The 26,546-nt window shown below is 37.6% G+C and overlaps 1 protein-coding gene across 1 annotated transcript in view; it reads left to right on the top strand.

Annotated features, from left to right (window-relative positions):
• RIT2 (Ras like without CAAX 2) overlaps positions 1-26,546 on the top strand; it is a 387,132-nt gene that overhangs the window by 205,920 nt on the left and 154,666 nt on the right. The gene's annotated exons all lie outside the window — the stretch shown is intronic.

The raw sequence follows: 26,546 nt of genomic DNA, 5'->3' as shown, positions 1-26,546 counted from the left end.
TGCATTAAATCTGTGGATTACTTTTGATTGTATAGATATTTTAACAATACCTTTTCCTCTAATCCATGAGCATGCAATATATTTACATTTCTTTGTGGGTCTGCATGGCTCCTGACCACATGCCTGCCCTTCCTATCCTCTCTGATGTGACCTCTTCTTTAGATTTAGCTGTGGGGAGTCCATTCTGCCAGTCTTCAGATTATTTTCTTGATTATTTACACTGATGTGGGTGCTATCCAGCTGTATACATGGGTTGAGATGAGTCTAGGACCCTCTACTCCACTATAATCCCTGGAAGTCTCCAGATTGCTTCTCTATTATTTTTCCCTTTTCCATCTTTTCAAAACTGTTTTATACACCACATTCTATTACTATAGTTTTTTCAGTTCTCTTCTCTAATCCTTTAACTTCTGTCATGTTGTTTAAATTATTCTTATAACTAGCATATAAAAATATTGTATTAATATAAAATATAGACTGAAAAACAATGTCATATATTTGCATTTTTATAATTATTGGTATATTATAATTTATGTTTCTGCATTTGTGATATTTCTCTTTGTCTCTCTTTTAATGCATTCTTGTCTTTAGTTAACTATTATTATTTTTTATCTCTTATTGTTTGGAAGTTCTAGTTTATACCTCATATGTTACCCTCCAGTTTTCCACAAACGTATATATCTTTTTCCCAAGAGAAGCCAAAATTTGTAAGTGTTTTTATTTTTTGGAAAACATAGCATTAGCATGCTTCAACTGCCCCCCAATTTTTCCCATTCCTATTTTCTAATTGTTACTTAGAATCTTCTAATTTTAAAATTTTGAAATAGTTGATGTAACAGAATATATGTAAATTATAGGTACATAAAAATAAAAAGCCCATCAATAAACTCTACAACCAGCTTGTGAAACACAGAACTATGGGTATTCTATGGGCCTTTACATAATATCATTTTCCTCTTGTACTCTTCTGAATTTATATTCATAATAATTTGCTTTAATTTAGACTCATTACATGTCTATGTACTGATCATCATGACATATTTATATACATTTTATAGGTAAAAAAAATAAATAAAGCCTACTGGAAAAGGTCTCTTGGAAAACATTGGTTCAGTAAGTTATGTAGATATTCCAAATGATTCTCAAGAGTTATTTTACATTCATACAATTATTAAAGACCCACAAGGCCTTCTGTTTATTTGAGATAAGCAGATATCAATAAATATATATATTGCTATTTACCATATTAAAATTAAAACAGAACTTTAAATTTATTATTTTTACATTACTTAAATTAATAATAGTAACCTGATTATATGTTAGTATCAATAACTGATTTTTAAAAATAAGATCAACCTATATTTTCCTCCAAATTTACTCACAGTGATATTGTTTTATACTATTTGCAAATCTCACTAATGTCTGGCCAAAAAGAAGACAGCTGAATTCTCATATCTGCTTTTTTATTCAGGCTGCAGTGCACATTTGGTTTGGTAAGTATATGGAAAAAATCCAAGGTTAGAAAAGGGAACATATTTTCAAAGTTCTTCCAGATAGTTGTGGAGATTTTTATTTGATGATACAGGATATCCTAGAAGGGATATTTTCTTAAAAATTAGTTGCCAAGTAGAATCTATACCCATGTCAGTTGAATTTTATACTCTTGTGGCTTATTTGTTTGTTGCTTTATTTATTTTTGATACTCTTGTATCTTAAAATTTATTGGTTTACCTTGCATTTTTAAATAGAGCTTTTACAAAAATATACATGGTTTTGTAATACCACACACTGGTCTGATAGAAAATATTGGTTCACTAAATTATGCCTATCTTCCAAATGGTAACATATTTGATTATATAACATCAAAACAGTAGGTTCATTAATTTTACTTACCAGTTTCATTTTATTGTTTTCTAATTTTTTTTTAACATTTATTTATTTTTGAGACAGAGACAGAACATGAACAGGGGAGGGGCAGAGAGAGAGGGAGACACAGAATCCGAAACAGGCTCCAGGCTCTGAGCTGTCAGCACAGAGCCCGACGTGGGGCTCGAACCCACAGACTGTGAGATCATGACCTGAGCCAAAGTCGGACGCTTAACTGACCAAGCCACCCAGACGCCCCTACCAGTTTCATTTTAAGTCTTCTAGAATTGGGAAGTTCATGATAGAGGATACAAGGTTGCCAGAATTCTAATTTTTGTGTGAATGCTTAAGTTTTGTTATTGGCCACAAATACTGTCAGTAGTACTCCTTGAAATGAAAATTTCATTTTCTTAATTGTCAAGAAAATGTATACCAGGTATTCAAACCTGAATAACGATGGCTTATCTGTTAAGCATTCTTTCAGGCAAAATCAGTGTTTTCTAAAAATGTGGCTATCTCAGCTCATAACTCCAGCCGGCTGTGTAAGTGCTTTAACTCAAGAAAACCATTGTATATTGGCAGCAGAGAGCTGTTTTATGTGTATGTGCACTTCACATTTCCTTAAGAATGTTAATTCAAGGGTCAATATTTAGTGAAATTAATTTTGACAGCTTCAAGTTTATTCTAAAACTTTATGAGTATGTGGCAGCAAGTGATACTGCACTTGTTCAGTCTGGTGTCACTACCTTGATTCATGCCAAAGCAACAGTCCTTTTACCCAATATTGTTTTTGTACACATCAGAACACATGCCAGCACAGTAGAGAAAAAAGCCAAATAAAATCTTAACGGTATTATGGAAATAGTTTTGACCTCTTGAATCTACTGAAAGTCTTGAGAATGCCAATAGCTGTGTGTTTCATGCTTTGGGAGTCACTGCTAAAGATAAGCCTTCTTTATTTTCTGATTGCATCCCTTGGTGTTTTTTCTAGTGTATCATTTCATTTTTTTTTTCCCATTGAACATCTTCACATTTTCTCTTTACTGTTGAGTCCTTCTGCCTCAGCCTACAAAGTTGAATCTCTACTGTCCTCAAATATCTTGTTTACTGAAATATGATTGATATTGATCTTAAAACAAATAAAATTGTTTCACAGAATATTTATACGTATAAGGAAGTCTTGGTAGAAGTTTGAACCAGGGGGATGATGGCACGATATTTAGATAGAGCCAATACCATCAAAAGAAACTCTTTCACTGAAAGGTACTTGTAGGTGTGCTTTCTCGCTTCTTGCTTACTGATAGCTGTGGTACAATGTATACAATAGCCATGCAGTGCCAACCTGGCACATCCTAAACCTAATTGTTTATATATGGGGATTAGCTTTATTTCAACAAGTGCTTGCCTGCCTCTCTCATGGCATGGACTACGAATCTCACTTTCTCACACAGAATCTTGACTCTAAGGTAGGTTTTGTGAACAACTCCAGAGACATTTTAATTTTAAAACTCATTAAGTGACTGTGCAGTCTGTCACATGTGACGTATTGTAATAATACCATCCAGCTAAGAAAAGCAGAAATTTACCCAAGTTATACAGCATTAAATTTTGTAGAATGAAAAGCACATCATTAAAGATAAATTATCTTACATTTCTTAATCACACACTTAATTTAGATTAATTAAGAAATATAATGCATACTCTGTACTAATTGATTATTAAATATTATTACTGGGCTTTAGTTAATAATTAACTTAATTAGTTTCTAATTATTCATTTTTATTAATTTAATTTATTAAATTTCATTAATTGTTTTGAAATTGTATAGTTTCATATTAGTCTAACTTGTTCGAATTAGTGAAATATGGGATTGTATGCTATTGAGGAAATATTTTACTAAGCTTTTTAAAAATGTAAACTGTTAAATGGTGCTACATATTTTAATGACATTAAGTAATCCAGGTGTTTTATGGAAATTTCTTCAATATTTTTGAATGCTGTCCTTTGACTTAAATACAGTAATCATTTGAAAAAAATACTCTTTCCTGATGATGTGTTTAACTACATAAATGTCTCAGGTCATGTTTTCTTAGCTATTTTATAACCAACTCATCTGAAAGAGTGAAGTGTATAGAAAAATTGCCCTGAATTTCTTCCCTTACAAAGAAAAAGCAATGCTGCCAAGACAGGCTTTTGCTTTTAAGATTGGAATATCCAAATTACAGAGCATGTTAGCATGCTTTTATAGCTTAAGTGATATTTCCAGAAGGAAATGACGACTCCAAAGTTGAGCTCTTAATGCACCTCAGGCTTGCATTACCTCACACATTTGTGAATCAAAATAAAGGTGATCATCTTAGAACTCATGCAAAAAAACAAAAACAAAACAGTATGAGTGGAGTCTTGAAGATTGGAGAGTCTTTTCTTAATAGATACTAGAGGAAAAGATTTTTAGGTATAGAACAAATGAGCAAATGAGGAGGAAGAACAGATATCAGCGGAACAGAGGTAGCAGAGGTGGGCACCACAAACACAGCCTTATTCTCTATATAAGGGATCTCAAGTCTCTTGATCTCTCTTGCCAGCCTACATCTCTGTCTCACCCACTGAACCCCATAATTGAGGCATCATGGCTTTCAACTACCTCAAAATTTGTCACATTTCAGTGGCCATACAAATTATCTAGCATCAAATTTGAAGCTTCGCTATTCCTTATCTGCAGATTCAGATTCGTTGTGTCTGTGATGGGACAGCAGAATCTGGTGACCAGCTCTCAGTGTAATGCTAATGTGGGCAAATGATCTGTGGACCACTTTGTGAGAAACACAGCCCAACTCAGCCTCCCTATGGAACCCATATTATACCTTCCAATCTCCAGCTAACAAGTCAGACTCACTGTTGTGATGTTTTGACAGCTCTGATCTAGGATTCCAGTTCTACCCAAGGACAACTTGTCCTCTTCATTTTGCCCAGGCTGTCAACTTATGTCCCCCATTACATCACTTGTTCCTTTCTTATTCACCCCCTGCTCACTCATTTGCTTATTCTTTGTCACTATCTTGATAGGTTTACAGGTACTCAAATTCCTTTTTTACCACTGACCTTGGTTTCTAGTTGGTCAGATGTCTTATACCCTGTACTGTGTTGAATATTGTGACTCCAAAATATATGTCTGTATTTTAACCCTCAATATTTGAAATGTGACCTTTTAGAAAAGGGAATTTTATTTTTAACAAATTGGAATTATAGTTTTAAATATTTATTTTTTCCAGCTTTACTGAGGTTTAGTTTTCAAAGAAAAGTATAATATATATAAAATTTACAACATGATTATTTGATTCCCACCATGGGGTTAATTAAAATACCCATTACTTCACATATTTAATTTTTTATAGGAATACTTAGTTCTACCCTCTTAGCAAATTTCAGTTATCTAAAACAGAATTATCAACTGTAATCACCATGTTAGACATTAGATACTCATACCTTAATCATCTTATAATTCAGAGTTTGTACCCTTTTACCAACCTCTCCCTGATACTTATTTCTGGGATAAAAGTTTTTCTTCCCTGCAGATTGAAATCTTCCCATGTGTCTTGCTGATAATTGGGTTCCCATTGGTTTTCTGTTGACTTCTGCTAGAATTTGGCTCCAAGAAATTCATAGTCTGTGACATATATACCTTTCTGATAGACAATCTTTTTGTTTTGCCAGCTACCTTACAAAGTACTCACTACTTTGACTATAGCAATGTCCTTTCTCCACATTTTTCTATGTCACTGACACCACAGGGTACATTGGAACCTGACAGTAGTGATGTACAGCTGCAAGGGCTCAGCTAAGCTGTACTGTTGCTACTGAATGCTGTCAGCCTTCTGACATAGACAAAGAGCTCTATCAGGCTTGCTATCCTAGATAAAGCTCACAATCTCCCCATTGGTAAATTACTATTACTCAGGTTTGATCTTTTAGATACAAAGACTTCATGAAGAAATTAATCTTATAGCCTATTCGCATTCCAGTATCAATTGTTTTAAGCTGACGAGCTAAAAACTCTTCCATAAATGAGTTTTGACTGAGTAAGAGCAAAAAAGATCAGAGGACTCAAAATGAGAGTGGTATACCAGCCCATGATAGGATAAAGATGATGGATCTTTCTTTGACTTCCTCTTTCCTGTTTCTCTTTCAACTTTGTTACAGGTATTTGTAAACTCCCTACTATAAAATAACTTTTTTTATATATAAACTATTTTAAAGGTGGTGTTTCATTTCTAATATGATTCATTTCTTAACGTAACCAACTCCATGTATTTAAGGTCCTATAATCAGGGTTAGTTTTTAAAAGCCTAATGTAAATCTGAGCTCCAAAATCCTGGGCTTTGGGTTTTAGGGTTCATTGATTATGTATATGTAATAAAAATTCAGGAAAGTCCACTATACTGTAGTAATATATGTATTTTTTTTTTGCCTCAAATTCTGGTAAAGGTTGAAGCAGTAGGCAGAGATACAATGCTAGTTCTCACACTTCAAGGAACCTAACTTACACCACTTTGAGAATGGGTCAACCAGAGACCTGCTTAAGCAATGCTGTGAATTCAGTATGCAAACTTCTTTCCAGGCAGAATAGAATGAGTTAGACAATGTTTTTATAAGACAACAGAATTGCATGTAATTTTATTTAGCCATTTTTCTTTAAAGGAAAAATATTCTTAGTTTTCTTATAAGCATTTTGCCACTAATGCATATTTTATATACATAATTCTAGTCTCTTTATTTCCCAAACAACTTTGGTGTTTTCTCCAACTACATTTACAAATGGTGTGCTTCATTTAGATTCAAAGCAATTCCAGATTCTGAACATCGAAGGTTCAGGCAGCACAATGGCAGATAAGATTTAATATGAGTAAAATCCTTTCGGAATGCAGATCTCAAGTTCTTAAGCAGGATTATTTTCTCTGAAGCAGCAAGATATTCTGAGAACAGAGATTTTTCTTTTTTAAACAGCTTAAGGATCTGTATAATTCAGTGGGCTCCAATTAAGTTAGTATTAAATACATTAATTTATGAGAATTTCTTAATCATAGTAAGCCCAAGCCTGGGTTAGATTTTACAGGGGAAAAAAAAGTTCACTTGATGGGAAAATGTGGCCTACCCAATGGAAGAGTTTTTAACAATGCAAGCTAGAATATATGACAAGGTCTGAATGAGTGCTCCAAGTGAGAAGTGCTATAGAGTTCAGAAGTGAACACAGAGTGTAGATCGGAGGAGGCAACCATGAAATTTGGCAGGAGGTAACACTGATCTGGGCCTTCACCTGGGCCTGAATAAGTTCATTGTTGTTTTTACTGTTTTTAGTAGATTTCATTTTTTTAAGAGAAGTTATATGTTTACAGTAAATTGAACATAAAGTACAGAGTTCCTCTATAACCTCCATCCCTACACAGGCATAGCCTCCCCCACTATTAATTTTCCCCACCAGAGCAGTATATTTGTCACAATTAATGAATCTACACCAATATATCATGATCACCCAAAGTCCATAGTTTACACTGGTGTTATACATTCTATGACATGTATCCACCATTGCAGTATCAGAATAGTTTCACTGCCCTAAAACTCGTCTGCTCCTTAGTTCCTCCTTCCTCCCAACCTCTGGCAAACACTTAACTTTTTACGGTCTCCATGGTTTTGCCTTTTCCAGAATGTCATATAGTTGGAATCTTACAGTATGTAAAGCCTTTTTAAGATTGGCTTCTTTAACTTAGTAATATTTGCTTAAGTTTCCTCCATGCCCTTTAATAGCTTGACAGTTGATTTCTTCTTGGCACTAAATAATATTCCATTGTCTGGATGTACCACAGTTTATTTGTCCATTCACCTACTGAAAGACATTTTGGGTGCTTCTACTTTTCACAATTATGAATAAGGCTGCTATAAACACCCATGTGCAGGTTTTTGTGTGAGCATTGGATAGGGTTTGTATGACCCATGTAAATAAGATGCAGAGGGGCGCCTGGGTGGCGCAGTCGGTTAAGCGTCCAACTTCAGCCAGGTCACGATCTCACGGTCTGTGAGTTCGAGCCCCGCGTCGGGCTCTGGGCTGATGGCTCAGAGCCTGGAGCCTGTTTCCGATTCTGTGTCTCCCTCTCTCTGCCCCTCCCCCGTTCATGCTCTGTCTCTCTCTGTCCCAAAAATAAAATAAAAAACGTTAAATAAGATGCAGAGAAAATATGTTAATAAATTGAGTAACTTATTTCAAGATGATGACAATCATCTGTTTTTAATATGGAGATAGAGGAATATATGGCAAATAAAAGCATGTAGATATCTATTAAGTTTGATGTACACTCAACTGGCTATTTTTCAAATCTGTGTAAAATATTTAATTTAGGATTGAGGCTGAGTGCAGCATTAGGGAAAGGCAAGGAAGAAGAATTAATGGTGCCAGTGCTGGTCTTTGCTTTGTCATTTTGGCTTGTCACCGTATTCTGGACTTTGTCAAATACAAGCTTGCAGTTAACTAGATGTTTCCTTTTTTTAAGCCAATGAATGAAGATTTGTTTTCAGTATGTCGGTCAGAGTGCTCAACCTTCCCCATGACCCAAAAAGGCTTATCAAAATCTTATAACTACAAACTGAACATAACTTTTGGGAGATATAAATTTTTTTATTGTGTCTATTTCCAATGATATTTTAGATTCCCTCACACAGTTATACCCCAGGCAGCTGTTCTACTCCTTAAAATAGCTCTGTGTTTATGGAAGCTTAAAAAGGCAGAGGTGAAATGATTTATCTTTATAATTTTTTAATTTGATGTTTGATTTTTCAGATCTGGCAACATAGCTAAGAGAACGTGGAACCGAACAGAGTCGAAATTACCTGACGATATTAATGACTTTGGCCACTACATAGCATATGCCTAAGAGGGCAGATATTCTGGATCTTTTTACTGGCTCTTAAGTCCTTTTTCCTTCTTTCCCTTTATTCACATTTAAATAATTGGAAAAAAAACTAAGTTTGTTTTGCCAAATAGGCTTTACACCATCTAGGAAATAGTATTAAAAAGAACAATTCTCAGTGTTAGGTACATTTTTCTATGCTTTTTTGCTAGTGGTAACTTTGAAAATTTTCACTTGCAAGTTGCTTAAAATATGATAATGAGTAGTAAAAAGTAACTGTGCTTACTTCCTAAAGAAATAAACAATTGGAAGGGAATATAATGATAAACTACCATAAAACTCATGTTTTATAAATTGAAACCACTCAAGTCAAATGATTTTCTTACGGTCATCTTACTGGTAGCCAGAAATGGTGCCACAATCACCCAGCTTCTCATATGATAATATAATGTCTAATATCTAATACTGTACTGCCTAAACATGTCAACATATTTAATGATAATTAAATCACTCAAAAGGATCTGATCATTTGGAGGAAAGGAGAGGAGCATTCATTTCTTTTTTTTTTTTTTTTTTTTTTAACGTTTATTTATTTTTGAGACCGAGAGAGACAGAGCATGAACGGGGGAGGGGCAGAGAGAGAGGGAGACACAGAATCGGAAGCAGGCTCCAGGCTCTGAGCCATCAGCCCAGAGCCCGACGCGGGGCTCGAACTCACGGACCGCGAGATCGTGACCTGAGTTGAGGTCGGACGCTTAACCGACTGAGCCACCCAGGCGCCCCGAGGAGCATTCATTTCTTAAGATGTATGTCCTTAGAAGAAAACACAAGGAATTCATAGACCAAGGGCAAATCTGGGTAAGCGAGTGGTGATTCTTATCCCTACTTGAGAGTATTCAAAGTACAAGGGTATAAATATCAATACAACCTAATGTTCTTTCTGCATTTCTCTGTCTCTTTGTTGTCAACACACATGCCTGTTTATGTTACATGAGATACAGTGTGTGTGTTTATCTTCTGTAATTATATGTATAAATGTTTGATAGCAGTATACATTTTTAAAAGGAAGCTTGTCAATAATGTGTCCATCACAAAATGACTTTTCTCCTTCTCTTTGAGGCATACTTGCCATTCATCATCCCATACTAAAGCAGAGAACTGACTGACTCACCAGTTGGGACATTGTAAAAAAAAACAACACCTTTCTTCTAGTAACAACACTTATGAATTAACATGTTGAAGACCATAAGTCTCCCACTATGCAGGGATATTAAGAAATTAGATACTCATCATGGTGTTATACAGTCAAGGGCGAGTCTACTTATTTCCTTGCAAGAAAGCAATGCAGCTAGCCACATACAGTTATAATGATAAAAACAATATAATCCATCTAAGGTGAAGTGAAATAGAATATTTTAGCATGTGGTAAAACACAAGGAATCCTAGTTATAGAGAGGCTATTTACATTAATTTACATACTATAACTACTCCTGGGAAAATACAATGATTAATGTTGGGTCAGTAGAACCCCTTCATATATCAGTAAACCTGAGGGAAGCTAAATACCTAGAAGTTTTATAAAGGGTATATAATATGCAATTGATTAAATTACTGTCCATTATATTAAAATGGAATCTAATTGTTATATCTTTTTAAATTAAACTTATTTTTTAGAGCGGCTTTAGTTTTATAGCAAAACTGAGAGGCAAGTACAAAGAGTTCTCACATACCCTCTCTTCTAAATACGTACAACCTTCCCTACTACCAACATTCCACATTATAGTGGTATATTTGTTAAAATGGATGAACTTACATTGATACATCGTTTTCACTCAAGGTCGATTGTTCACGTTAGTATTCATTCTTGGTATTATACATTCTTTGGATTTTGACAAATGTATAATGACATGTATTTACCATTGTCATATCATACAGAGGAGTTTCACTGCCTCAAAAATTCTTTGTGCTTTACCTATTTACTGTCCCCAGTCCTCACAATGTCTAGCAACCATTTACCTTTTTACTGTCACCACAGTTTATGCCTTTTCTAGAATGTCATGTAGTGGAGCCATACAGTTATGTTGCTTTTTCAGATTGTCTTCACTCACTTTGTAATACGCATTTGTTTCCTCCACTTTTTTTTTAATGTCTTGATAATACATTTCTTTTTAGTGTTGAAAAATATTCCACTCTTTGGATGTATCACAGTTTATGTATCCATTCACCTCCTAAAAGACATTTTGGTGGTTTCCAAATGTTGAAAATTAATAGTAGAGTGCTATAAATATCCATGTGCAGGCTTTTGTGTGAACATATATTTTCAGCTCCTTTGGGTAAATATCAAGGAGCGTGATTGCTAGTTGATACGTTAAGATTCTATCGAATTTTTAAGAAACTGCCAAATTGTCTTCTAAAGTGGCTACACCATTTTGCAGTCCCATCAACAATGGATGAGAGTTTCTATTGCTCCACCTCCTCACCAGCATTTGGTGCTGTCACTATTGTAGAGTTAGCCCATTGTGATAGGTATGTAGTGACATCTCATTGTTTTAATTTGCATTTTTCTAGTAACATATGATGTTGAACATCTTATCACATGCTTATATGCCTTTGTATATCCTCTTTTTGTGAGATATCTGATTAGATCTTGGGCCACTTTTTTTTTTTTTTTTTTTTTTTTTAATTTTTAATCTTTATTTATTTTTTTTTATTTTTTATTTTTTTTTTTAATTAATTTTATTTTTTTTTTATTTTTTTTTTCTGAAATTTATTGACAAATTGGTTTCCATACAACACCCAGTGCTCATCCCAAAAGGTGCCCTCCTCAATACCCATCACCCACCCTCTCCTCCCTCCCACCCCCCATCAACCCTCAGTTTGTTCTCAGTTTTTAACAGTCTCTTATGCTTTGGCTCTCTCCCATTCTAACCTCTTTTTTTTTTTTTTCCTTCCCCTCCCCCATGGGTTCCTGTTAAGTTTCTCAGGATCCACATAAGAGTGAGACCATATGGTATCTGTCTTTCTCTGTATGGCTTATTTCACTTAGCATCACACTCTCCAGTTCCATCCACGTTGCTACAAAAGGCCATATTTCATTTTTTCTCATTGCCATGTAATATTCCATTGTGTATATAAACCACAATTTCTTTATCCATTCATCAGTTGATGGACATTTAGGCTCTTTCCATAATTTGGCTATTGTTGAGAGTGCTGCTATGAACATTGGGGTACAAGTGGCCCTATGCATCAGTGCTCCTGTATCCCTTGGATAAATTCCTAGCAGTGCTATTGCTGGGTCATAGGGTAGGTCTATTTTTAATTTTCTGAGGAACCTCCACACTGCTTTCCAGAGCGGCTGCACCAATTTGCATTCCCACCAACAGTGCAAGAGGGTTCCCGTTTCTCCACATCCTCTCCAGCATCTATAGTCTCCTGATTTGTTCATTTTGGCCACTCTGACTGGCGTGAGGTGATACCTGAGTGTGGTTTTGATTTGTATTTCCCTGATAAGGAGCGACGCTGAACATCTTTTCATGTGCCTGTTGGCCATCCGGATGTCTTCTTTAGAGAAGTGTCTATTCATGTTTTCTGCCCATTTCTTCACTGGGTTATTTGTTTTTCGGGTGTGGAGTTTGGTGAGCTCTTTATAGATTTTGGATACTAGCCCTTTGTCCGATATGTCATTTGCGAATATCTTTTCCCATTCCGTTGGTTGCCTTTTAGTTTTGTTGGTTGTTTCCTTTGCTGTGCAGAAGCTTTTTATCTTCATAAGGTCCCAGTAATTCACTTTTGCTTTTAATTCCCTTGCCTTTGGGGATGTGTCGAGTAAGAGATTGCTACGGCTGAGGTCAGAGAGGTCTTTTCCTGCTTTCTCCTCTAAGGTTTTGATGGTTTCCTGTCTCACATTTAGGTCCTTTATCCATTTTGAGTTTATTTTTGTGAATGGTGTGAGAAAGTGGTCTAGTTTCAACCTTCTGCATGTTGCTGTCCAGTTCTCCCAGCACCATTTGTTAAAGAGGCTGTCTTTTTTCCATTGGATGTTCTTTCCTGCTTTGTCAAAGATGAGTTGGCCATACGTTTGTGGGTCTAGTTCTGGGGTTTCTATTCTATTCCATTGGTCTATGTGTCTGTTTTGGTGCCAATACCATGCTGTCTTGATGATGACAGCTTTGTAGTAGAGGCTAAAGTCTGGGATTGTGATGCCTCCTGCTTTGGTCTTCTTCTTCAAAATTCCTTTGGCTATTCGGGGCCTTTTGTGGTTCCATATGAATTTTAGGATTGCTTGTTCTAGTTTCGAGAAGAATGCTGGTGCAATTTTGATTGGGATTGCATTGAATGTGTAGATAGCTTTGGGTAGTATTGACATTTTGACAATATTTATTTTTCCAATCCATGAGCAGGGAATGTCTTTCCATTTCTTTAAATCTTCTTCAATTTCCTTCAGAAGCTTTCTATAGTTTTCAGCATACAGATCCTTTACATCTTTGGTTAGATTTATTCCTAGGTATTTTATGCTTCTTGGTGCAATTGTGAATGGGATCAGTTTCTTTATTTGTCTTTCTGTTGCTTCATTGTTAGTGTATAAGAATGCAACTGATTTCTGTACATTGATTTTGTATCCTGCAACTTTGCTGAATTCCTGTATCAGTTCTAGCAGACTTTTGGTGGAGTCTATCGGATTTTCCATGTATAATATCATGTCATCTGCAAAAAGCGAAAGCTTGACTTCATCTTTGCCAATTTTGATGCCTTTGATTTCCTTTTGTTGTCTGATTGCTGATGCTAGAACTTCCAGCACTATGTTAAACAGCAGCGGTGAGAGTGGGCATCCTTGTCGTGTTCCTGATCTCAGGGAAAAAGCTTTCAGTTTTTCCCCGTTGAGGATGATGTTAGCTGTGGGCTTTTCATAAATGGCTTTTATGATCTTTAAGTATGTTCCTTCTATCCCGACTTTCTCAAGGGTTTTTATTAAGAAAGGGTGCTGGATTTTGTCGAAGGCCTTTTCTGCATCGATTGACAGGATCATATGGTTCTTCTCTCTTTTTTTGTTAATGTGATGTATCACGTTGATTGATTTGCGAATGTTGAACCAGCCCTGCATCCCAGGAATGAATCCCACTTGATCATGGTGAATAATTCTTTTTATATGCCGTTGAATTCGATTTGCTAGTATCTTATTGAGAATTTTTGCATCCATATTCATCAGGGATATTGGCCTGTAGTTCTCTTTTTTTACTGGGTCTCTGTCTGGTTTAGGAATCAAAGTAATACTGGCTTCATAGAATGAGTCTGGAAGTTTTCCTTCCCTTTCTATTTCTTGGAATAGCTTGAGAAGGATAGGTATTATCTCTGCTTTAAACGTCTGGTAGAACTCCCCTGGGAAGCCATCTGGTCCTGGACTCTTATTTGTTGGGAGATTTTTGATAACCGATTCAATTTCTTCGCTGGTTATGGGTCTGTTCAAGCTTTCTATTTCCTCCTGATTGAGTTTTGGAAGCGTGTGGGTGTTCAGGAATTCGTCCATTTCTTCCAGGTTGTCCAATTTGTTGGCATATAATTTTTCATAGTATTCCCTGATAATTGTTTGTATCTCTGAGGGATTGGTTGTAATAATTCCATTTTCATTCATGATTTTATCTATTTGGGTCATCTCCCTTTTCTTTTTGAGAAGCCTGGCTAGAGGTTTGTCAATTTTGTTTATTTTTTCAAAAAACCAACTCTTGGTTTCGTTGATCTGCTCTACAGTTTTTTTAGTTTCTATATTGTTTATTTCTGCTCTGATCTTTATTATTTCTCTTCTTCTGCTGGGCTTAGGCTGCCTTTGCTGTTCTGCTTCTAGTTCCTTTAGGTGTGCTGTTAGATTTTGTATTTGGGATTTTTCTTGTTTCTTGAGATAGGCCTGGATTGCAATGTATTTTCCTCTCAGGACTGCCTTTGCTGCGTCCCAAAGCGTTTGGATTGTTGTATTTTCATTTTCGTTTGTTTCCATATATTTTTTAATTTCTTCTCTAATTGCCTGGTTGACCCACTCATTCGTTAGTAGGGTGTTCTTTAACCTCCATGCTTTTGGAGGTTTTCCAGACTTTTTCCTGTGGTTGATTTCAAGCTTCATGGCATTGTGGTCTGAAAGTAAGCATGGTATAATTTCAATTCTTGTAAACTTATGAAGGGCTGTTTTGTGACCCAGTATATGATCTATCTTGGAGAATGTTCCATGTGCACTCGAGAAGAAAGTATATTCTGTTGCTTTGGGATGCAGAGTTCTAAATATATCTGTCAAGTCCATCTCATCCAATGTCTCATTCAGGGCCCTTGTTTCTTTATTGACCGTGTGTCTAGATGATCTATCCATTTCTGTAAGTGGTGTATTAAAGTCCCCTGCAATTACCACATTCTTATCAATAAGGTTGCTTATGTTTATGAGTAATTGTTTTATATATTTGGGGGCTCCGGTATTCGGTGCATAGACATTGATAATTGTTAGCTCTTCCTGATGGATAGACCCTGTAACTATTATATAATGTCCTTCTTCATCTCTTGTTACAGCCTTTAATTTAAAGTCTAGTTTGTCTGATATAAGTATGGCTACTCCAGCTTTCTTTTGGCTTCCAGTCGCATGATAAATAGTTCTCCATCCCCTCACTCTCAATCTAAAGGTGTCCTCAGGTCTAAAATGAGTCTCTTGTAGACAGCAAATAGATGGGTCTTGTTTTTTTATCCATTCTGATACCCTATGTCTTTTGGTTGGCGCATTTAATCCATTTACATTCAGTGTTATTATAGAAAGATACGGGTTTAGAGTCATTGTGATGTCTGTATGTTTTATGCTTGTAGTGATGTCTCTGGGACTTTGTCTCACAGGGTCCCCCTTAGGATCTCTTGTAGGGCTGGTTTAGTGGTGACAAATTCCTTCAGTTTTTGTTTGTTTGGGAAGACCTTTATCTCTCCTTCTATTCTAAATGACAGACTTGCTGGATAAAGGATTCTTGGCTGCATATTTTTTCTGTCTAGCACCCTGAAAATCTCTTGCCAATTCTTTCTGGCCTGCCAAGTTTCAAAAGAGAGATCAGTCACGAGTCTTATAGGTCTCCCTTTATATGTGAGGGCACGTTTACCCCTTGCTGCTTTCAGAATTTTCTCTTTATCCTTGTATTTTGCCAGTTTCACTATGATATGTCGTGCAGAAGATCGATTCAAGTTACGTCTGAAGGGAGTTCTCTGTGCCTCTTGGATTTCAATGCCTTTTTCCTTCCCCAGTTCAGGGAAGTTCTCAGCTATGATTTCTTCAAGTACCCCTTCAGCACCTTTCCCTCTCTCTTCCTCCTCTGGGATACCAATTATGCGTATATTATTTCTTTTTAGTGTATCACTTAATTCTCTAATTTTCCCCTCATACTCCTGGATTTTTTTATCTCTCTTTTTCTCAGCTTCCTCTTTTTCCATAACTTTATCTTCTAGTTCACCTATTCTCTCCTCTGCCTCTTCAAGCCGAGCTGTGGTGGTTTCCATTTTGTTATGCATTTCGTTTAAAGCGTTTTTCAGCTCCTCGTGACTGTTCCTTAGTCCCTTGATCTCTGTAGCAAGAGATTCTCTGCTGTCCTGTATACTGTTTTCAAGCCCAGCGATTAATTTTATGACTATTATTCTAAATTCACTTTCTGTTATATTATTTAAATCCTTTTTGATCAGCTCATTAGCTGTTGTTATTTCCTGGAGATTCTTCTGAGGGGAGTTCTTCCGCTTGGTCATTTTGGATAGTCCCTGGCGTGGTGAGGACCTGCAGGGCACTTCCCCTGTGCTGTGGTGTATACCTGGAGTTGGTGGGCGGGGCCGCAGTCAGACCTGATGTCTGCCCCCAGCCCACCGCTGGGGCCACAGTCAGACTGGTGTGTGCCTTCTCTTCCCCTCTCCTAGGGGCGGGATTCACTGTGGGGTGGTGTGGCTCGTCTGGGCTACTTGCACCCTGCCAGGCTTGTGATGCTGGGGATCTGGCGTATTAGCTGGGGTGGGTAGGCAAGGTGCTCGGGGGCAGGAGGGGCAGGCTTAGATCGCTTCTCCTTAGGTGATCCACTTCAGGAGGGGCCCTGTGGCAGCGGGAGGGAGTCAGATCCGCTGCCGGAGGTTTGGCTCCGCAGAAGCGCAGAGTTGGGTGTTTGCGCGGAGCGAGCAAGTTCCCTGGCAGGAACCGGTTCCCTTTGGGATTTCGGCTGGGGGATGGGCGGGGGAAATGGCGCTGGCGAGCGCCTTTGTTCCCCACCAAACTGAGCTCTGTTGTCAGGGGGCTCAGCAGCTCTCCCTCCCTTTGTCCTCCAGCCTTCCCGCTTTCCGAGCAGAGCTGTTAATTTCTGACCTCCCAGACGCTAAGTCGCGCTTGCTGTCGGAACACAGTCCGCCCGGCCCCTCCGCTTTTGCAAGCCCGACTCGGGGGCTCTGCTTGGCCGGCGAGCCGCCCCTCCGCCCCGGCTCCCTCCCGCCAGTCCGTGGAGCGCGCACCGCCTCGCCGCCCTTCCTACCCTCTTCCGTGGGCCTCTCGTCTGCGTTTGGCTCCGGCGACTCTGTTCTGCTAATCCTCTGGCGGTTTTCTGGGTTATTTAGGCAGGTGTAGATGGAATCTAAGTGATCAGCAGGACGTGCGGTGAGCCCAGCGTCCTCCTAAGCCGCCATCTTGCCGCAACCTCTTGGGCCACTTTTTAATTGAATTTTTAGTTTTTTGTCTGGTTTTAAGAGTTCTTTGTATATTTTAGGTAACAGTCTTTTATCAGACAGGTCTTTTGAAAAAAAATTTTTTCCAGTCTGTGGCTTGTATTTCCATTCTATTGGCATGGCCTTTCACAGAGCAGACATTTTTAATTTTAATGAACTCCAGCTTACCAGTTAATTTTTTCATGGATCGTGAGAAAAATTTTATCTAAAAAATCATCGTCATACCCAAGGTCATCTAGGTTTTCTCCTATGTTCTTTTGTAGGGGTTTTATAGTTTTACCTCTTATAAGCCTATCACCAGTTTTGAGTTAAATTTTGTGGAGGTCGAAAAGTCTGTGTGTAAATTTATTTTTTCCATGTGAAAATACAGTTGTTACAGTAACATTTGTTGAAGATTTTTTGCTCCATTGTATTGCCTTTGTTCTTTTGGCAAAGATAAGTCGACTATATTTATGGGGTTATATTTTGGGACTCTGTCTCCTGTTCTGTTGATCTATTTGTCTATTCTTTCACCAATACTGCATTGCTTTAATTACTGCAGCTTTATAGTAAATCTTGATGTCAAGTAATGTTAGTTCTGTGATTTTGTTCTTGTCCTTAAATATTGTGCTGGCTGTTCTGGGTCGTTTGCTCTCCGTATAAACTTTAGAATCTGTTTGTCAATATCTACAAAATAATTTACTGGGATTTTGATTGGCACTGTACTAACTCTATAGGTCAAGTTTGGAAAACTGCTATCTTGACAATACTGTCTTTCTATGCATAAACATAGTGTATCTTTCCATGTATTTAGTTATATGATCTTTCATCAGAGTTTTACCATTTTTATTATATGAGTCTTGTATATATTATATTTATGTCTAAATATTTCAGTTTGGGGGTGTTAATGTAAATGGTATTGCATTTTTAAAACTATAACTTGACATACAATATTAATTTCAGATGTATGAGGCAGGGGTTAGATATCCTTATTCATTACAAAATGATCACTATGATAATTTCAAATTCTACTTGTTCATTGCTGGTATATAGGAAAGCAAGTGATTTTTGTACATTAATCTTGTATTACATGACTTCACTACTGCAGCTTTAGTTCTAACATTTTTGTTACTGTTGTAGTTGCTTCATTCAGATTTTCTGCATGGGGGGGTCATGTGATCTATGAACAAAGTTTTACTTCTTCCCAATCTGTATACCTTTTTTCCTCCCTTCCCCTGATCTTTTTCAAATTAGCCAGGGCTACTAGTACAATGTTGAAAGTAAGTGGTGACAGGAGATATCTTTGCCTTGTTCTGATCTTAGCTTCAACTTTCTCACAATTATGTATGATGTTAGTTGTAGTTTTTTTTTTGTAGGTTAAAAAAAAATCAAACTGAGGAGGTTCCTGTCTATTCCTAGTGGGCAGAGAGCTTTTATCAATAATGAGTGTTGTATCTCATCAAATGATTTTTTTCCATATCTATTGATAGGATCACATATTTTCCCTTTTTAGTCTTTCGATATAATTAATTGCATGAATTTGTTTTAGAATGCTGAACCAGTCTTGAACCCTGCGCTAATTTCCACTTGGTCATGGTGTATAATTCTCTTCACACATGGTTAGATTTGATTTGCTAATATTTTGCTGAGGATTTTTGCACCTCTGCTCATGGAAGATACTGGTCTGGAGTTTTCAGACTGGTTTTGGTATTAGGGTAATGCTGGTGTCATAGAAAAGGTCTAGGAAGGATTTCCCCTACTTCTGGAAGAGAGCATAGAGAATTGGTATAATTTGGTAAAGTTCTGCAGTGAACCCATCTGAGCCTGATGCTTTCTGTTTATCACTTATTGAAATATTATTACTTTAATAAATATAAGCCTATTCAGATTGTTTGATTATTTGTGTGAATTTAGGCAGATTGTGTTTATCCAAGAAGTTGATGGATTTTATCTAGGTTGAAATTTATGGGAACGGGGCGCCTGGGTGGCGCAGTCGGTTAAGCGTCCGACTTCAGCCAGGTCACGATCTTGCGGTCCGCGAGTTCGAGCCCCGCGTCGGGCTCTGGGCTGATGGCTCAGAGCCTGGAGCCTGTTTCCGATTCTGTGTCTCCCTCTCTCTCTGCCCCTCCCCCGTTCATGCTCTGTCTCTCTCTGTCCCAAAAATAAATAAATGTTGAAAAAAAAAATTAAAAAAAAATTAAAAAAAAAAAGAAATTTATGGGAACAGAGTTCATAATATTCCTTTATTTTTCTTTTAATATTCATGGAATCTGTAGTGATCTCTTGTGCTATTAGTGATATGTGTTCTCTTTTTACTTAGTTATTCTGGCTAGCAATCAATTTTATTGATCTTTTCAAAGAGCAAGCTTTTTGTTTTGTTGACTTTTCTCTTGATTTCCTATTTTCAACTTCATTGATTTCTACTCTAATTTTTATTTTTTTTCTGCTTACTTGGATTTAATTTGCTCTTCTTTTCCTAGTTGCATAACATAGAAGTTCAGATGATTGATTTTAGATTTTCTTTTCTAATAGATGCATTCAATACTATAAATTTCCCTCTAAGTCCTGCTTTTGCTGCAGCCCATAAATTTTGATTGGTTGTGATTTCATTTTCATATTATGTATATATTTTTTTCTTTGAGATTTTTCTCTTTGTCCAATATGTTACTGTTATTTAAAAGTGTGTTCAGGGGTGTCTGCATGGCTCAGTGGGTTAAGCGACTGACTTCAGCTCAGGTCTTGATCTCACGGTTGGTGAGTTCAAGCCCTCCATCAGGCTCTGTGCTGATGGTTCAGAGCCTGGAGCCTGCTTCAGATTCTGTGTCTCCCTCTCTCTCTGCTCTTCTGCTGCTTATGCTCTGTCTTGCTCTCTCAAGACAAATAAACATGAAAAAAAAATCTTTAAAAAATAAAAAAATAAAAGTGTGTTTAATCTCCAAGTATTTGGGGATTTTCCAGCTATCTTTTTGTAATTAATTTCTAATTTAATTCCGTTGTGGTCTGAGAACAGGCATTGTATTATTTTTATTCTTTTAAACTACATATGTGTTTTATGGTTCTGGATGTGGTCTATGTTGGTGAATGTTCCATGTAAGGTTAAGAAGAATGCATACTCAATTGTTGTTGCCTATAGATGCCAATTATGTCCAGTTGATGATGGTGTTGTTGAATTCTTTTTTTATTTTTTAAAAATGTTTATTTATTTTTGAGAGAGAGTGAGAGAGAGACAGTGTGAGCAGGGGAGGGTCAGAGAGAGAGGGAGAGGCAGAATCTGAAGCAGGCTCCAGGCTCTGGGATGTCAGCATAGAGCCTGACATGGGGCTCAAACTTCTGAACAGAGATATCATGACGTGAGCCCAAGTTGGACACTTAACCAGCTGAGCCACCCAGGCTCCCCTTGTGCTGTTGAACTCTGTTATGACCTTACTGATTTTCTGCTTGTTACAACTATCCATTTTTGTTAGGATGTTAAAATCTCTAATTATATTAGTGGATTCACCTACTTCTTGCAGTTCTACCAGTTTTCTATCAGTTATGTCTCAGAACGCATGTCAACAGCAAAATTAATACATGTTTAAGACCAATTATAGGTGTAGTGGTAGACATTCATGTATACACTGGTATAGAGAGGATGCGTAAATGATTAAGTTATAAATCATTCACGTTTATTAATAGCTAAGGCACTGAGTAAGATATTAATTAAAGGAAAATTTCCTGTTTATTTTTTTTTCCAATATATGAAGTTTATTGTCAAATTGGTTTCCATACAACACCCAGTGCTCACCCCAACAGGTGCCCTCCTCAATACCCATCACCCACCGTCCCCTCTCTCCCACCCCCCATCAACCCTCAGTTTGTGCTCAGTTTTTAAGAGTCTCTTATGCTTTGGCTCTCTCCCACTCTAACCTCTTTTTTTTTTCCTTCCCCTCCCCCATGGGTTTCTGTTAAGTTTCTCAGGATCCACATAAGAGTGAAACCATATGGTATCTGTCTTTCTCTGTATGGCTTATTTCACTTAGCATCACACTCTCCAGTTCCATCCACGTTGCTACAAAGGGACATATTTCATTCTTTCTCATTGCCACGTAGTACTCCATTGTGTATATAAACCACAATTTCTTTATCCATTCATCAGTTGATGGACATTTAGGCTCTTTCCATAATTTGGCTATTGTTGAGAGTGCTGCTATGAACATTGGGATACAAGTGCCCCTATGCATCAGTACTCCTGTATCCCTTGGGTAAATTCCTAGCAGTGCTATTGCTGGGTCATAGGGTAGGTCTATTTTTAATTTTCTGAGGAACCTCCACACTGTTTTCCAGAGTGGCTGCACCAATTTGCATTCCCACCAACAGTGCAAGAGGGTTCCCGTTTCTCCACATCCTCTCCAGCATCTATAGTCTCCTGATTTGTTCATTTTGGCCACTCTGACTGGCATGAGGTGATATCTGAGTGTGGTTTTGATTTGTATTTCCCTGATGAGGAGCGATGTTGAACATCTTTTCATGTGCCTGTTGGCCATCCGGATGTCTTCTTTAGAGAAGTGTCTATTCATGTTTTCTGCCCATTTCTTCACTGGGTTATTTGTTTTTCGGTGTGGAGTTTGGTGAGCTCTTTATAGATTTTGGATACTGGTCCTTTGTCTGATAAGTCATTTGCAAATATCTTTTCCCATTCCGTTGGTTGCCTTTTAGTTTTGTTGGTTGTTTCCTTTGCTGTGCAGAAGCTTTTTATCTTCATAAGGTCCCAGTAGTTCATTTTTTCTTTTAATTCCCTTGCCTTTGGGGATGTGTCAAGTAAGAAATTGCTAAGGCTGAGGTCAGAGAGGTCTTTTCCTGCTTTCTCCTCTAGGGTTTTGATGGTTTCCTGTCTCACATTCAGGTCCTTTATCCATTTTGAGTTTATTTTTGTGAATGGTGTAAGAAAGTGGTCTAGTTTCAGTCTTCTGCATGTTGCTGTCCAGTTCTCCCAGCACCATTTGTTAAAGAGACTGTCTTTTTTCCATTGGATATTCTTTCCTGCTTTGTCAAAGATTAGTTGGCCATATGTTTGTGGGTCTAGTTCTGGGGTTTCTATTCTATTCCATTGGTCTATGTGTCTGTTTTTGTGCCAATACCATGCTGTCTTGATGATTACAGCTTTGTAGTAGAGGCTAAAGTCTGGGATTGTGATGCCTCCTGCTTTGGTCTTTCTTCAAAATTACTTTGGCTATTCGGGGCCTTTTGTGGTTCCATATGAATTTTAGGATTGCTTGTTCTAGTTTCGAGAAGAATGCTGGTGCAATTTTGATTGGGATTGCATTGAATGTGTAGATAGCTTTGGGTAGTATTGACATTTTGACAATATTTATTCTTCCAATCCATGAGCATGGAATGTTTTTCCATTTCTTTATATCTTCTTCAATTTCCTTCATAAGCTTTCTATAGTTTTCAGCATACAGATCTTTTACATCTTTGGTTAGATTTATTCCTAGGTATTTTATGCTTCTTGGTGCAATTGTGAATGGAATCAGTTCCTTTATTTGTCTTTCTGTTGCTTCATTATTAGTGTATAAGAATGCAACTGATTTCTGTACATTGATTTTGTATCCTGCAACTTTGCTGAATTCATGTATCAGTTCTAGCAGACTTTTGGTGGAGTCTGTCGGGTTTTCCATGTCTAATATCATGTCATCTGCAAAAAGTGAAAGCTTGACTTCATCTTTGCCAATTTTGATGCCTTTGATTTCCTTTTGTTGTCTGATTGCTGATGCTAGCACTTCCAACACTATGTTCAACAACAGCGGTGAGAGTGGACATCCCTGTCGTGTTCCTGATCTCAGGGAAAAAGCTCTCAGTTTTTCCCCATTGAGGATGATGTTAGCTGTGGGCTTTTCATAAATGGCTTTTATGATCTTTAAGTATGTTCCTTCTATCCCGACTTTCTCGAGGGTTTTTATTAAGAAAGTTTGCTGAATTTTGTCAAAGGCCTTTTCTGCATCGATTGACAGGATCATAGGGTTCTTATCTTTTCTTTTATTAATGTGATGTATCACATTGATTGATTTGCGAATGTTGAACCAGCCCTGCATCCCAGGAATGAATCCCACTTGATCATGGTGAATAATTCTTTTTATATGCTGTTGAATTCGATTTGCTAGTATCTTATTGAGAATTTTTGCATCCATATTCATCAGGGATATTGGCCTGTAGTTCTCTTTTTTTACTGGGTCTCTGTCTGGTTTAGGAATCAAAGTAATACTGCTTCATAGAATGAGTCTGGAAGTTTTCCTTCCCTTTCTATTTTTTGGAATAGCTTGAGAAGGATAGGTATTATCTCTGCTTTAAACATCTGGTAGAACTCCCCTGGGAAGCCATCTGGTCCTGGACTCTTATTTGTTGGGAGATTTTTGATGACTGATTCAATTTCTTCGCTGGTTATGGGTCTGTTCAAGCTTTCTATTTCCTCCTGATTGAGTTTTGGAAGAGTGTGGGTGTTTAGGAATTTGTCTGTTTCTTCCAGGGAGTCCAGTTTGTTGGCATATAATTTTTCATAGTATTCCCTGATAATTACTTGTATCTCTGAGGGATTGGTTGTAATCATTCCATTTTCATTCATGATTTTATCTATTTGGGTCATCTCCCTTTTCTTTTTGAGAAGCCTGGCTAGAGGTTTGTCAATTTTGTTTATTTTTTCAAAAAACCAACTCTTGGTTTCGTTGATCTGCTCTACAGTTTTTTTAGATTCTATATTGTTTATTTCTGCTCTGATCTTTATTATTTCTCTTCTTCTGCTGGGTTTGGGGTGTCTTTGCTGTTCTGCTTCTATTTCCTTTAGGTGTGCTGTTAGATTTTGTATTTGGGATTTTTCTTGTTTCTTGAGATAGGCCTGGATTGCAATGTATTTTCCTCTCAGGACTGCCTTTGCTGCATCCCAAAGCGTTTGGGTGGTGTGTTTTCATTTTCTTTTGTTTCCATATATTTTTTAATTTCTTCTCTAATTGCCTGGTTGACCCACTCATTCTTTAGTAGGGTGTTCTTTAACCTCCATGCTTTTGGAGGTTTTCCAGACTTTTTCCTGTGGTTGATTTCAAGCTTCATAGCATTGTGGTCTGAAAGTATGCATGGTATGATTTCAATTCTTGTATACTTATGAAGGGCTGTTTTGTGACCCAGTATGTGATCTATCTTGGAGAATGTTCCATGTGCACTCGAGAAGAAAGTACATTATGTTGCTTTGGGATGCAGAGTTCTAAATATATCTGTCAAGTCCATCTGATCCAATGTATCATTCAGGGCCCTTGTTTCTTTATTGACCGTGTGTCTAGATGATCTATCCATTTCTGTAAGTGGAGTGTTAAAGTCCCCTGCAATTACCACATTCTTATCAATAAGGTTGCTTATATTTGTGAGTAATTGTTTTATATATTTGGGGGCTCCTGTATTTGGCGCATAGACATTTATAATTGTTAGCTCTTCCTGATGGATAGACCCTGTGATTATTATATAATGCCCTTCTTCATCTCTTGTTACAGCCTTTAATTTAAAGTCTAGTTTGTCTGATATAAGTATGGCTACTCCAGCTTTCTTTTGACTTCCAGTGGCATGATAAATAGTTCTCCATCCCCTCACTCTTAATCTGAAGGTGTCCTCAGGTCTAAAATGAGTCTCTTGTAGACAGCAAATAGATGGGTCTTGTTTTTTTTATCCATTCTGATACCCTATGTCTTTTGGTTGGCGCATTTAGTCCATTTACATTCAGTGTTATTATAGAAAGATAGAGGTTTAGAGTCATTGTGATGTCCATAGGTTTCATACTTGTAGCGATGTCTTTGGTAGTTTGTCTCACAGGATCCCCCTTAGGATCTCTTGTAGGGCTGGTTTAGTGGTGACAAATTCCTTCAGTTTTTGTTTGTTTGGGAAGACCTTTATCTCTCCTTCTATTCTAAATGACAGACTTGCTGGATAAAGGATTCTCGGCTGCATAGTTTTTCTGTTCATCACATTGAAGATCTCCTGCCATTCCTTTCTGGCCTGCCAAGTTTCAGAAGAGAGATCCGTCATGAGTATTATAGGTCTCCCTTTATATGTTAGAGCACGTTTATCTCTAGCTGCTTTCAGAATTTTCTCTTTATCCTTGTATTTTGCCAGTTTCACTATGATATGTCGTGCAGAAGATCGATTCAAGTTACGTCTGAAGGGAGTTCTCTGTGCCTCTTGGATTTCAATGCCTTTTTCCTTCCCCAGATCAGGGAAGTTCTCAGCTATTATTTCTTCAAGTACACCTTCAGCACCTTTCCCTCTCTCTTCCTCCTCTGGATACCAATTATGCGTAGATTATTTCTCTTTAGTGCATCACTTAGTTCTCTAATTTTCCCCTCATACTCCTGGATTTTTTTTTTTTACTCTCTTTTTCTCAGCTTCTTCTTTTTCCATAATTTTATCTTCTAGTTCACCTATTCTCTCCTCTGCCTCTTCAATCCGAGCCGTAGTTGTCTCCATTTTATTTTGCAGTTCATTGATAGCATTTTTTAGCTCCTCCTGGCTGTTCCTTAGTCCCTTGATCTCTGTAGCAAGAGATTCTCTGCTGTCCTTTATACTGTTTTCAAGCCCAGTGATTAATTTTATGACTATTATTCTAAATTCACTTTCTGTTATATTGTTTAAATCGTGTTTGATTGGTTCATTAGCTGTTGTTATTTCCTGGACGTTTTTCTGAGGGGAATTCTTCCGTTTGGTCATTTTGGATAGTCCCTGGAGTGGTGCGGGACTGCGGGGCACTTTCCCTGTGCTGTCTTGAATAATGTGCGTTGGTGGGCGGTGCCGCAGTCAGACCTGATGTCTGCCCCCAGCCAATTGCTGGGGCCACAGTCAGACTGGTGTGAGCCTTCTCTTCCCCTCTCCTAGGGGCGGGATTCACTGTGGGGTGGCGTGGCCTGTCTGGGCTACTTGCACACTGCCAGGCTTGTGGTGCTGAGGATCTGGTGTATTAGCTGGGGTGGATTGGCAGGGTGCACAGGGGTGGGTGGGGCAGGATCAGCTCACTTTTCCTTCAGAGATCTGGTTAGGGAGGGGCCCTGCAGCACCTGGAGGGAGTCAGACCTTCCGGAGGGATGGATC

This window comes from Prionailurus bengalensis, chromosome D3 (genome assembly GCF_016509475.1).
Source record: "Prionailurus bengalensis isolate Pbe53 chromosome D3, Fcat_Pben_1.1_paternal_pri, whole genome shotgun sequence".
Taxonomy (NCBI): Eukaryota; Metazoa; Chordata; class Mammalia; order Carnivora; family Felidae; genus Prionailurus; species Prionailurus bengalensis.
This window is presented reverse-complemented; position numbering and strand designations above follow the sequence as displayed.